Source organism: Molossus molossus, unplaced genomic scaffold (genome assembly GCF_014108415.1).
Source record: "Molossus molossus isolate mMolMol1 unplaced genomic scaffold, mMolMol1.p scaffold_m16_p_13, whole genome shotgun sequence".
NCBI classification, from domain to species: domain Eukaryota; kingdom Metazoa; phylum Chordata; class Mammalia; order Chiroptera; family Molossidae; genus Molossus; species Molossus molossus.
The window spans coordinates 54,685,758-54,699,137 of NW_023425348.1; the positions used below are offsets into that span (position 1 = coordinate 54,685,758).

At 42.0% G+C, this 13,380-nt stretch overlaps 1 protein-coding gene across 1 annotated transcript in view; it reads right to left on the minus strand.

Moving 5' to 3' along the window:
* The window catches only part of GALNT18 (polypeptide N-acetylgalactosaminyltransferase 18), a 326,286-nt gene that overhangs the window by 214,292 nt on the left and 98,614 nt on the right, over positions 1-13,380 (minus strand). The window lies entirely within an intron of this gene.

Genomic DNA, 13,380 nt, shown 5'->3' on the forward strand with positions numbered 1-13,380 from the left:
GGTTGCTTTTTCTTGTTTGTTTGTTTTATTTCTTTGTCTTTCATGTTGTTTCTTGCCATTCATTTTGAATGTCTGGTGCTTCTTTTTTTTTTTTTTATCCTCACCCGAGGACATTTTCCCCACCCGAGGACATTTTTCCATTTTTTGTTCAGGTAGAGGGAGAGGGAGAGAGAGGAACAGAGAGAGAGAGAGAAACATCGAGTGGCTGCCACCCGCACAACCGACCAGGGCCAGGGACAAACTGCAACCGAGGTACGCACCCTTAGTGGGAATTGAACCCGGGTCTCTCAGGACCGCAGGTCGACGCTCTAACCGCTGAGCCAAGCCGGCCAGGGCTGGTGCTTCTTGACCATCTCCTCTTCTTTGAAGTTGATGCACTAAAAGGTTCATTGGAAACTCTGTGCGGGGACTTTGTGACTAGGAGCCTCACAGTAGAGTGTTCTGGCTGAGCTGTTTTTAGGGAAACTATCTGTTTTCAACATCTTGGTGGTTGTTTTGTGTTGTGTTGTGTTGTGTTGTGTTGTGTTTTGTTTTGTTTTGTTTTGTTTTGTTTTGTTTTTTTTGTTTTGTTTTGTTTTGTTTTAAAGGCTAATCACCTTCCCCAGAGAAGAATCTTCTTACCGCCTGACTAAAATGAAAAAAACCTGGCTCTCACTGTTCTAGGAGTGAACTGAGGGACAATGTCTCCATAGTCAGTACGAGATAGGCTTTCACTTACTCCTGCTGTTTGGGGTATAGCGCCCCGCTTTGTGCTGGATGTCCCTCAGCTCAAAACCTCTGCTTCACTCTCTTGAGAGAATGAATCTCCAGCCTCCTGGTAGTGGGAGGCAGTGTTTATTTACCTGACTCCATGGAGTAACAGAGGATACTGGGGGTCTAACTACTCCTTAAATGGACCTTCAGCCAACCCCCCTGCTTCCAGCCCTGACCATAGCCTCACTTCTAGCAGTACCGCCAATAAGACGGTATAGAGGATGCAGAGATTACAAGGATGCTTCTAGACTGGTGTTGGGAGCAGGTAGGAATGAGATCATGATAGGACTGATGAGTGAAAGACTAGCCAAGGTGTGTTAGAGGAACCTCAGGTTCAAAGGTGAGGTTCAGTGTCTGTCGTCTGGTGAGAGTTCGGGAGGACAAGAAGATTGTGATCCAGGACAACAGATTTGGGGTTTGAAATGTTGTACATGAAACAGGACCAAAGGATGAGGAGGTTCCAGTAAGAGGATCCTCTCCAGGTACCATCGCCCTCTGGCGCCCAGGACACTGTCTTCTCTCCTTAGCTCTCAGGTCACATGGGGACAGCACCCCCTAAGGAGAGTTAAGAATGGCCAGAGCTTTTCAAAAGAGAAAATGACACAGAATACACAAAGTGCAAACTCCGTCTGTGCTCAGAGCACAGAGGTGTGGTCGTTCCCCCAGCAGGCTCCAAGCCTCCCCCTCCTGAACACTTCCAGCATCCATGCCCTAACCCCATCCCTATTTACTATCTGCAGGCATCCAGGAGATAACTCCTTACAGAACTGCCCCCAAATGTGTCCTCTCTCGGCTGTTACTGCCTACATTTCCTTTAATGAGATAAAAAGCCCTCCCCATGCCACTTAGAGATCAATAGTATGTATGCCAGCTTCCCTGGGAAGGCGGACACACTGGAATCACCGAAGTTTGAAAAGACCCCAGGTTTTGGTGTCAGACTGGCAGGGTTTACATCTTAGTTCTGTATTTGCCTCTAACTGGGTGACTGTGGCAACCTACTTAGCCTCTTTGAGCCTCAGGCTCTATACTTGTAAAATGTACAGAACAACATCACCTCACAGGACTTTTCTTAGAATTACATATATAATTGTGAGGTACTTACTATAGTATCTGGCATGCAATAGATAGTCAAGAGAAGTAAAAGTAGCAGTGGTTAACAGCAGAGTAATAGTAAGTAATGACGCTCTTAATGACACTAAAAAACCATAAACAAAAACAGAAACCCACCTTCCAAATTTCTCCGTGTGCGGGACCCTGAATCTCTATCTGCCCCGAGAGACTGTGGGCAGAACTGCGTGCCCTCCGTAGCAGTTACCTTTGGTTTTAAATAAAAATGTTAATTGAATTTTAGTTTACAGAATTTATAAGGATAATTACTGAAACATTGTCTAGATCATGGAGCCTCAGACTCAGAAAATTTTAAAGTTGTTGGTCAGTAACACTAACTGGCCAACTATGGCATAGCAGCCTAGCTCTGTTAGACACTGTGAGAGGGGATGACTGTCACAACATTGTCCCAAACCCTGGACAGTGTCAGATAGTAGAGACATCAAAGCATGGCAGAATGTATTTTCTCAGCGAGAGTAAAGAAAGCATGTGATAAAAAAAAAAAATGTCTACAGAGCCCTGAGACACTTGCACAAACACCCCTGGAATAGCAAATCATTCCAAACCCTTCCCTTAGCAAACATTTTAACTTCAGTCTGTTAGAGATTATTCTTCATTTTTGCAATGGATATAAATGAGAAGATGGGATTAACAGCCATAATTCACTCTGTAGTCAGCTTCTAGCACATGTCTCTTTTGTTAAGCAAGGGGTGTGCACACTTGGTCCAGGATACCTTCACAACCCATAAAGTTAACTTCACGACAATCTGAGGTCACAGTGCTTAACACATACATTAGCCTCTATTGCTGCCATGGAGTTGCTGTTACTGTAAGGTTGTAATTCAAAAATGTCAAACCGCCCTGGCCAGTTTGGCTCAGCGGTTAGAGCGTCAGCCTGCGGTCCGGAGAGACCCGGGTTCGGTTCCCGCTAAGGGCACGTACCTCGGTTGCAGTTTGTCCCCGGCCCTGGTTGGTCGTGCGGGTGGCAGCCACTCGATGTGTCCCTTCACGTCGATGTTTCTCTCTCTCTCTCCCTTCCTCTCTCTCCCTCCCACTCTATCTGTACAAAAAATGGAAAAATATCCTCGGGTGAGGATAAAAAAAATAAAAAAATAAAAAATAAAATAAAAAATAAAAAAATAAAAAAAAACAAAAATGTCAAACCTATGAAAACTTACAAGAGTAACACAATGAACATCTATCTGTATAGCCTCCACCTAGATCATTTGTTGATATCTTAGCACATTTAGGCATTCTTGTATATTAATTAATATAGTAGCATTATCATATCCAAGAAATTTAACATTGATAGAATAAACTATTATCTACTATACATTTCATATTAAAAATGTTCTAATTTCCCCAATAATGTCCTTTATAGCTCTTTGTTCATTTTTCTAATTCATGATCCAATCAAAGATCAAGCACTGTATTTGGTTGCCATATCTTTTTTTTTAATAATTTTATTAATTTATTTTTGTTACAGATGTTTCTCCTTTTTTTTCCCCATTGACACCTTCCTTCCCATCCCCCCCACCCCATACCCAGCTTTGTTGTTCATGTCTATCGGTTATGTGTACATGCATATAAGTTCTGTGGTTTATCTCTTCCCTCCCCCCACCACCCCCTCTTCTGAGGGTTGTCAGTCTGTACCCTACCCAATTCCTCAGACTGTTATGTTCATTATATTCCACAAATAAGTAGATGATGTGATATTCGTCTTTCTCTGCTTGGTTGCCACATCATTTTAGGTGTCCTTTAGTCTAGTACAGTCCCTGTGCACGTGTGTACACATACACACACACACACATTTTTTGGAAAACACTGACAGTTTTAGAGTCTATGTGATTTGACTTGAAGAATATCCTACAATGGGAAGTGTCTGATTAATTTTCTTTATTATATTCAAGTAAAAAAATTTGGTGAAGAATAGTATGTAAATGCCCTGGATGGGTGGCTCAGTTGGTTGGAGTGTCTCCCTGTACAGCAAAAAGTTGCAGATTCAATTCCCGGTCAGGGCACATACCTAGTTTGTAGGTTCGATCCCTGTTCAGGGTGCATATTAGAGGTAACCGATCAACATTTTTCTCTCACATCGATGTTTCTCTCTCTCTTTCTCCTTCACCACCCCCCCACCTCTAAAAATCAACAAAAAACATGTCCTCAGTGAGGATAAAAGAAAAAAAAATAGTACGTAAGTGAAGTTGTGCCCTTCCCATTGTACTCCATCAAAAGCCACATTTGTCCCGTTATTGGTAATGCTAAGTATGGTCACTTAAGGTGGTTTCTGCCATATTTCTCCATTGCAAAATTACTTTGTTCTTTTGTAATCAATAAGTAATGTGTGGGATGTTAACTATATGATGGTAACGTTGTGTCCATGTGAATACTACTTCCCCAAATTGTTGTTGTTTTTTAACCACTGTAATTATTGTGCTCCCTCCCCAATAGAATTGAACAGTAATAAGAGGACAGAGGCATGGTCTTCATTCAGTTCACTATCACTGTAAATCCCATTTGCCACTGGTTAATGATAATGAAGCCTTTGGCATTTTTTCCTATAGCTGCACTTAGAGGCTAGAACTTCATTTTAAAAATGCATTGCACCAAAGCACAGGGAAAGCAATTACCAATACTCAATTACTCCAGCATCACTTCATCACTGTAGATACTCTTAAATGCAATGCAAGGGTGGTTCTGAATATTCTGAAGGTGAAAACTTGTCTGCCATAGAAGAGGCTCAGAAACCTTCAGTGACTCCCAAGAACTACTTTAATACAATCCAAACTCCTTATCCTGGCATTCAAGGCCCTATACAGGATGGGCCACATCTTTTATCCTCTCCCCTAAGACTCTCTTTCACATCCCCACCTCATTTATTAAGCTTCCCTCTTCTTTTTTTTTTTTTTAAAAATTCTTTATTGGTTTTAGAGAGAGAGGAAGAGAGAGGGAGAGAGAGATAGAAACATTGATGAGAGAGAACACCAATTGGCTGCCTCCTGCATGCCCCCCTGCCTGGGGGTTTGACTCACAACCTGGGCATGTGCCTTGACCAGGAATCGAACCAGCGACCTTTTGGTACATGGGTCGATGCTCAACCACTGAGCCACACCGGCCGGGCAACCTCTTCTTATATAGCCCCCATGCTTTGCCTTCGCTCATTCTGATTCCTTTGTCTTGAATGACCTGATCTCTATCAGAACTTATAAATCTTACTTAGCTTTGAAGTCCAAGGCCAAACATTTGCTCTTACACTGCATTTGTTGAAAAGTAATCACCCCCTGACTGAGTTCTCTTAGTCTTTGACAACTCGGGCACCTGGTACATGTTACTGCTCCGTGTGCGTCTTATCTCCCCATGAGGCTGAAACCAGGGCTGTGGCATCTGAAGAGCACACTGGGCATGTGTTTGGAACAGCAACAAAGTTCAAGCACCAAAATGCTTTTGAAAGATTTGATATATTTTTTAAAATTAAGCATTTTAAGTAGTTATCATGAGAAAAAATTAGAACTGACTGATATTCCTCATAAATATTTATAATTTAATACATTTTTAAAATTATTTTTATTAATTTGTTTTTGTTACAGATGTTTTCCCTTTTTCCCCCCATTGACACCCTCATCCCCATCCCCCCGCCCCTTCCCCAGCTTTGTTGTCTATATCAATTGGTTACGCGTACATGCATATAAGTTCTGTGGTTTATCTCCCCCCACCAATGTCCCCTCTTCTAGGGTTTGTCAGTCTGTACCCTACCTCTATGTCTCTGAGTCAATTTTGTTCATCAGTTTGTTTAGTTCATTATATTCCACAAATAAGTGGGATCATGTGATATTTGTCTTTCTCTGCTTGGCTTGTTTCGCTTAGCATAATACTCTCCAGGTCCTTCCATGTCACCTCAAATGATAAGAGATCTATCTTTCTTACAGCTGTGTAGTGTTCCATTGTGTACATGTACCACAGCTTTTTTATCCATTCATCTACTGATGGACACTTGGGTTGTTTCCAGATATTAGCTATTGTAAATAGTGCTGCTATGAACATGGAGGTACATATATTCTTTCTGATTGGTGTTTCGGGCTTCTTAGGGTATATTCCTAGAAGTGGGATCACTGGGTCAAATGGAAGTTCAATTTTTAACTTTTTGAGGTAACACCACAGTGTTTTCCATAGTGGCTGCACCAGTATGCATTCCCACCAGCAGTGTACTAAAGTCCCCTTTTCTCCACACCCTCGCCAACTCTTGTTGTTTGCTGATTTGTTGATGGCGGCCATTCTGACAGTTGTGAAGTGATACCTCATTGTTGTTGTTTTTTTTGTTTTGTTTTTTTTAATCCTCACCCGAGGACATTTTTCACTCAGATAGAGCGGGAAGGAGAGAGAGGAAGAGAGAGAAACATCGATGTGAAAGGGACACATCGAGTGGCCGCCACCCACACGACCCAACCAGGGCCAGGGACAAACTGCAGCCAAGGTACAAACTGCCCTTAGCGGGAACCGAACCCGGGTCTCTGTGGACCGCAGGCTGACGCTCTAACCGCTGAGCCAAACCGGCCAGGGCAACCTCATTGTTGTTTTAATCTGCATTTCTCTGATGATTAGTGACATTGAGCATTTTTTCATATGTTTCTTGGCCATCTGTATGTACTGTTTGGAGAGGTATCTATGTAGGTCCTCTAACCATTTTTTAATTGGGTTCTTTGTCTTCCTTTTCTTGAGTTGCAGGAGTACTCTATATATTTTGGAAATTAACCCCTTACCTGATGTATCATTGGCAATTATGGTCTCCCATATGGTGGGTTCCCTTTCCATTTTGATGATTGTTTCCCTTGCTGTGCAGAAGCTATTTAGTTTGATGTGGTCCCATGTGTTCATTTTTTTTCTTTGTTTCTGTTGCCTTAGGTGATGTATCAGTGAAAATTCTGCTGCGTATGATGTCTGAAATTTTGTTACCTACATTTTCTTCTAGAATTTTTATGGATTCATGAGTTACATTTAAATCTTTTATCCATTTTGAGTTTATTCTTGTGTATGGTGTAAGTTGGTGGTCTAGCTTCATTTTTTGCAAGTAGCTGTCCAATTTTCCCAACACCATTTATTGAAAAGACTGTCTTGACTCCACTGTATGCTCTTGTCACCTTTGTCAAATATTAATTGAGTATATTGTCTTGGGTCAATTTCTGGATTCTCTGTTCTGTTCCATTGATCTATCTGACTGTTGTGCCAGTACCAGGATGTTTCGATTACAGTGGCTTTGTAGTATAACCCGATATCCTGTAATGTGAACCCTCCTCTTTGTTCTTTTTTTTTTTTCAGGATTGCTGTGGCTATTCAGGGTCTTTTTTGGTTCCATATAAACTTTTGGAATGTTTCTTCTAGTTCTGTGAAATATATTATTGGTATTTTCATGGGGATTGCATTGAATCTACAGATTGCTTTGAGTAGTATGGACATTTTAATGATGTTAATTATTCCAATCCATGAACAAGGTATGTACTTCTACTTTTTCATATCTTCCTTTCTTTCTTTTTTCAATGACCTGTAGTTTTCTGTGAAGAGGTCTTTTACTTCTTTGGTTAAGTTTATTTCTAGGTATCTTAATTTTTTTGCTGCAATGGTAAATGGGATTGTTTTTTAGCTTCTCTTCTGTTAGTTCATCATTGGTGTATAAGAATGCCATCGATTTCTTAACATTAATTTTGTATCCTGCTACTTTGCCAAATTCATTTATTAAGTCTAGTAGATTTTTCATGGAGTCTTTGGGGTTTTCTATGTACAATATCATGTCATCTGCAAATAATGGCAGTGTCACTTCCTCCTTTCCAATTTGGATCCCTTTGATTTTTTCTTCATGTCTAATTGCTGTGGCTAAGACTTCCAGTACAACATTGAATAAGAGTGGTGAAAGTGGGCATCCCTGTCTTGTTCCCATTCTTAAGGGGAATGTTTTTAGTTTCTGCCTATTGAGTGTAATGTTGGCTGTAGGCTTTTCATATATGACTTTTATTATGTTGAGATATGATCCCTCTATTCCCACATTGCTGGGCATTTTTTTCAGAAATGGATACTGGATTTTGTCAAATGCTTTTTCACCATCTATTGATATGATCATATGGTTTTTATCTTTCATTTTATTTATGTGGTGTATCACATTTATTGATTTGCGAATACTGTACCAACCTTGCAGCCCTGGGATGAATCCCACTTAGTCATAGTGAATAATTTTTTGATGTATTGCTGGATTTGATTTGCTAATATTTTGTTAAGGATTTTGGCATCTGTGTTCATTAGGGATATTGGTCTGTAGTTTTCTTTCTTTGCAGTGTCTTTATCTGGTTTTGGAATTAGGATTATGCTGGCCTCATAAAATAAGTTTGGAGGTGTTCTGTCTTCTTGGATTTTTTGGAATAGTTTGAGGAGAATGGGTATATCTTCTTTGAATGTTTGGTAAAACTCCCCCAGGAAGTCATCCGGGCCTGGGCTTTTGTTTGCTGGGAGTTTCTTAATTACATCTTCAATTTCCTTTGTCGTTACTGGTTTATTCAAGTTTTCTATTTCTTCCTGGTTCAGTTTTGGGAGGCTGTGTATTTCTAGAAATTTGTCCATTTCTCCTAGATTGTCCAACTTGTTGGTATATATTGTTCATAGTATGTTTCGATGATCCTTTGTATTTCTGTGGTGTCAGTTGTTAGTTCTCCTCTTTTGTTTCTGATTTTGTTTATCTGGTTTCTCTCTTTTTGTTTCTTGGTGAGTCTGGCTAAAGGTTCATCAATCTTGTCTATCTTTTCAAAGAACCAGCTTTTTGTTTCATTGATCTTTTGAATTGGTTTTTTGGTCTCTATGTCATTTATTTCTGCTCTGACCTTTACTATTTCCATCCTCCTACTAGCTCTGGGTTTTTCTTTTTTTTACTTTCTCGTTCTTTAAGTTGTAGAATTAGAACGTCAATTAGGAATTTTTCTTATTTCTTGAAGTAAGTCTGTAGTGCTATGAACTTACCTCTCAGGACTCCTTTTGCTGCACCCCATGGATTTTGTGTTGTTGTGTGTTTATTTTCATTGGTTTCCAGGAAATTTTTAATTTCTTCCTTGATCTTGTTAGTAACCCATTTGTTGTTTAATAACATGCCATTTAGCCTCCAAGTGTGTGAATGTTTTTGTGTGTTTTTATTGTAATCGAGTTCTAGTTTCATGCCACTGTGATCTGTGAAGGTGCTTGATATGATTTCAATCTTCTTGAATTTGTAGAGACTTGCCTAGTGTCCTAACATGTGATCTATCTTTGAGAATGGCCCATGTGCACTTGAGAAGAATGTATATTCTGCAGTTTTGGGGTGAAATGTTCTGTAAATATCAATGAAGTCCAACTGCTCTAGTTCATCTTGTAAGGACTCTATGTCCTTGTTAATTTTTTGTCTAGAAGATCTATCCAGTGTTGTCAGTGTCATGTTGAAGTCACCCACTATGATTTTATTGCTATTGATCTCTCCCTTGAAGTCCTCCAGAAGCTTATTAATATATTTTGGTGCTCCCGTATTTGATGTGTATATGTGTACCAGGGTTATATCCTCTTGCTGGATTGATCCTTTTAATATTATGTAGTGACCTTCTTTGTCCCTTTTATTGCCCTCATTTTGAAGTCTATCTTGTCAGATATGAGTATTGTTACACTAGCTTTTTTTTCATTTTCAGTTGCTTGGAAAATTTTTTTCCATCTCTTCACTTTCATCCTGTATTAATCTTTTGTTGTGAGGTAGTTCTCTTATAGACAGTATATATATGGGTCATGTTTTCTTATCCAATCAGCTACCCTATGTTTTTTGATTGGAGTATTTAAGACATTTACATATAAGATAATTATTGATAGATAGTTATTAGTTGCCATTTTAATTTTATGCCTGTATTCCTCTCTCTCTCTCTCTCTCTCTCTCTGTTTCTTCTTCTTCTTACAACAGTCCCTTCGGCATTTTTTGCAGTGCTGGTTTGGTGGTGGTAAATTTCTTTAGCTTTTTTTTTTTAATCTGTGAAGTTCTTTATTTCTCCTTCAATTTTGAATGATAGCCTTGCTGGATAGAGTAGTCTTGGATTCAGACCCTTGCCTTGCATTACTTTGTATACTTCATGCCACTCCCTTCTGGACTGCAGTGTTTCTGTTGAGAAATCAGCTGACAGTCTAATGGGAGCTCCCTTGTAGGTAACTTTCTGTCTCTCTCTTGCTTCCTTTAAGATTCTTTCTTTGTCTTTAATGTTTGCCATTTTTATTATGATGTGTCTAGCTGTGGGTCTTTTGGGGTTCATCTTGCTTGGGACTCTGTGTTTCCGGGATTTGTGTGACTTTTTCCTTCATCAGTTTAGGGAAGTTTTCTGTCATTATTTCTTCAAACAGGTTCTCTATTCCTTTCTCTGATTCTTCTCCTTTCAGTACCCCTATAATGTGAATGTCATTACCTTTTGTATTGTCCCACAGTTCCCTTGAACTCTCCTCCTGCTTTTTAAACTTTTTTTTTTTCATTTGCTGCTCTATTTGGGTATTTTTCTCTACCTTGTCTTCTAAGTCACTGATTTGGTCTTCAGCTTCTTCTAATCTACTATTGAACCCTTCTAAGGTATTTTTCATAACAGCTATGTCATTCTTTATTTCCTCTTGATTTTTATGCATAGCTTCTACCTCTTTTTTTTAAGCTGAAGTAGTTCCCAGTGAGCTCTTCATAATTTTTATTAAGTTGCTTGTAGTTCTCACCAAATTGTTTGAGCACCCTTAAAATCATTGCTTTGAATTCTTTGACAAGTTACTTTCTTCCATTTCCTGTAGTTCCTTTTCCAGTGATTTCTTTTTTTCTTTTCTCTGGATGTTGTTTCTTTGTAGCCCTCTGGTAGCTCTATACCCGATGAGGGATGTTTGGATGTGTAGGCAGCTCACTGTATATCAAATAAACCTTCTGTGTCTCCCAGACTGTTCTGTTGTGTGTTGCCTCTTGCCTACTGTGGATCCTGGAGGATTGACTACTGGGGGCTGGTATTGGTGTGTCCTGGTAGGTGCTGCTGCTGGATTGCATGGGCCCCTCTGAAGCTGTTCCCCGCTGGTCGTTGGTGCCACCTGCATGTGTATTGCTCAGGCCCTGCTGGAGCCACACTCCCTGCCCTCACCTTGGGTGGCTGGATCACACAGGTCCCTCTGGATCCCCGGCTTCCCGCCGCTCTTGTGGGCAGCAGTGTTTCACAGGCCCCAATGGAGCCCCAGGTCTTGCTGCTGGTGGCTGGGGAGTGCTGCTGCCCAGTAGGCTCAGCTCGTGCTCAGCCTTTGCTGTAGATTTTGGGGATGGGTGTCAGCTGCTGGTCTGTGCTTCTGTTGCCTGGGGATGGATGTCTGCTCCCCAGCCTCTGTTGCTGGGGGTATATCTCAACTCTGATCGGGCTGCTACTGTGGGGGATGGTGCTGGGCTCCCGGCCGTTTGGCCATTTGCAGTTTCCACAACCGGCACCTTGACAACTCCACTACTGTGCACTGGTCTGTGTTGACACGGTGTCCACTGGTCCGATGGTGCCAGGTGCATTGGTGGGCTCAGGTTGCTGGGTCCTAGCCGCTCCCACTGCCTCCTCCCAGGGAAGAGCCGGGATCTTCCAAAATGGTGGGGCCTCCCCGTGGCACAGGGAGAAGCGCCCTGAAGGGCCGCTCACCGCGGTAGCCGGCTGCTCCGTCCACAGCACAGGAACCTTCTGCTCGGCGGCTCTGTGCTGCTCGGGTTTCGTTGTCCACCTTCACGTCCACTCACACTCTCTCACACACTCGCTCACACTCTCACACACTCACCCTCCCTCCAGTCCTGCCCGCTGCCACCTTTTTTCTATAATTTAATACATTTCTATTTCGAATTCCATATGGGAAGAGGGGAAGAGAGCACTATAATTCTTAGGAACCCATATATCTTAATCTAGCCCTGGCTGAAAACCCCAAGAACAGAATCCACCTTGTTTCTCCCCTAGCCCCAGGTCCCACACAATGTGTTATCCATGGTAGCCATGGTACCTGCTCGACAAGTCCTTACTGAAGGAGAGAATACTGGGAGCTACACCAATTGTTTTTGCTCCTTTGAAGATGGAATGGCTTTCTCCCATTCTGCTATCCCCCCGCCCCCCACAATTGGCACATCTTATCAGAAGGATGAGGCCTAGGCCCTCTGTCGCTAACCACTTTCGGAGAGCAAAAATTTGCTTTCTGACCACTGACCTTCAGCCACGTGCTTGCATATTTGAATTCAAGACCTTCACTGGCCTATGGTCAACACAAGGGCAACTCCATCCTGTGAAAACTGGAACATTCTGTCCATGATGGCGACTAGAGGATAATCCCGTTTCTTCGGCTATGCTTGGGGCCACCCTGGCGCCACTCAGAAGGTATATGCATGTGAAACAGAGCACGAGTGGTCATGTCCTCCGGGCAGCCTCCTGCGGGCAGGGCCTCCTAGCACACCCCTTGTGTTCTTGGTTACAGCATCTGAACCCTCCACACCCCTCCCCATGGCCCTGTGAATACCAACCAAATGCCTAGCCTATGCCAGCCATGGCACAGGAAGTTTAACACAGGGCAGACCCAGCTCCTGCCCCAAGGAGCATTGCACTCACGTCCCAGAGATGTATCTAAAGTAACCAAGAACGTCAGGGTACTGAAAATTCCTGCACTGGACAAACCACCTTTAATGGCAGCTAGCCTGTTCCCAACACTAACTGCAGAAAGCACTTTGCCATCTATTGTTTCCTTATGCTCTCTCAGAGCCCTGTGAGATGGGCAGGTAAGGAGCATTAAATATGAAACAAGGCTGCCCTGGCCAGTTTGGCGCAGCGGTCAGAGTGTCAGCACATAGACCTAAGAGTCTTGGGTTCGATTCCCGGTCAAGGTCATGTACCTGGGTTGCAGGTTCAATCCTTGGCCCTGGTCAGGGTTTTGCATGAGAACAAATTGATGTGTCTCTCTCACATTGATGTTTCTCTCTCTCTCCCCATTTCTTCCCTTCTTTCCACTCTATCTCTATCTAAAAATCAATGGAAAAATATCCTCAGAGGAGGATTAACAACAACAAAAAATATATGAAACAGGGTAATGAAAGCTCCTTACTCTGTGTCTCCTCTTTGATGGAGTCTCCCCATGTTCCTGTTTTTATCCAGATCACTCACTCTGTAAAACTTCCGTGAGTACAACTAATCATCAGGCTTTATACTAGGCACTAGAGACACAGAAAGTCCCTTCGGGCACTATGCAGAAGGTATTTATCCACGCAGTGACACAATTTCTGGGTCTGACTCTGGGCTCTGTAGAAGAAATACAGAAATGAAAGTGCCTGCCCATTCGGAGTTCTCCAGCTATCGCCCACTTTTCATATCATCTAGGGGTACCTGTTGGTCCATCTGCCTCCTCTAGGCTGTGACCTTTTCAGAAAAGGGACATTTCTATGGCCTCAGGGCAAATCTTAGGGCTGAGCACACTGCAACTCATTTCAAAGACAGGCTTCTGTGACGATGGACAGTC